Consider the following 761-nt stretch of genomic DNA (forward strand, 5'->3'; position numbering starts at 1 on the left):
TGATAGAGAGGAGTTTTTAACCCAAACTCGTCTCCAAAAGCTTTGCTTTTTGTAGTACATACCATGTTACCCACTGCTCTAGAGAAAACTTCAAATCTAATAGGGAAGACAGATTTAAAATTTTGATGGTGTGATAAATGACATGTCTGTTTATGCACTATATTTTTTTAGCACCCACTCACTCTGGCAGACACACTCAAGGCTTCTATAGGTACTAGCATAGGCAGTGAAGACGTAGGGAGTGGGAACAAGAGTGGGAAGATCAGAGAAGGTTTTACTTGGAAGAAGAGCCTTGAACGGGGACTTCTGGCAGGATGGGGTAAGGTCCAGCTGTCCAGGCAAAGGCTCAGAAGCTGGTGACAACTGCTCATTAAGGGACCGGCAAGGACCCACAGGGGCCTTTGTCTTGATGAGGCTCTCTCCAGCCTCATCATGAAAGGCCTTGTGCCCCCAGAGGAGGACACAGATTTTTCTGGATGGAGGGATCCATCGAAGAGTGTGTGAAAGGAAAGATGTGTCTGGAGCTTAAGAGAAATACTGGGAGCAGTACTAGCCAAAGGTGGGGAAGGGGCAGCAAGACTAGAGAGATGATGACGACCTGAACTAAGGATGTGGCAACAGGGAAAAAGGGGAAAATTCAAAAGCTATGTAGGAAGCAGAGTTACAAGACCACCACACACCACACACACGTGATTGTTAACCTCTTAACGCTAAATATTAGAGACACAGACATAGGCAGTTTTACCATACTTGGAAATGTC

This window comes from Myotis davidii, unplaced genomic scaffold (assembly GCF_000327345.1).
Source record: "Myotis davidii unplaced genomic scaffold, ASM32734v1 scaffold847, whole genome shotgun sequence".
Classification (NCBI taxonomy): Eukaryota; Metazoa; Chordata; class Mammalia; order Chiroptera; family Vespertilionidae; genus Myotis; species Myotis davidii.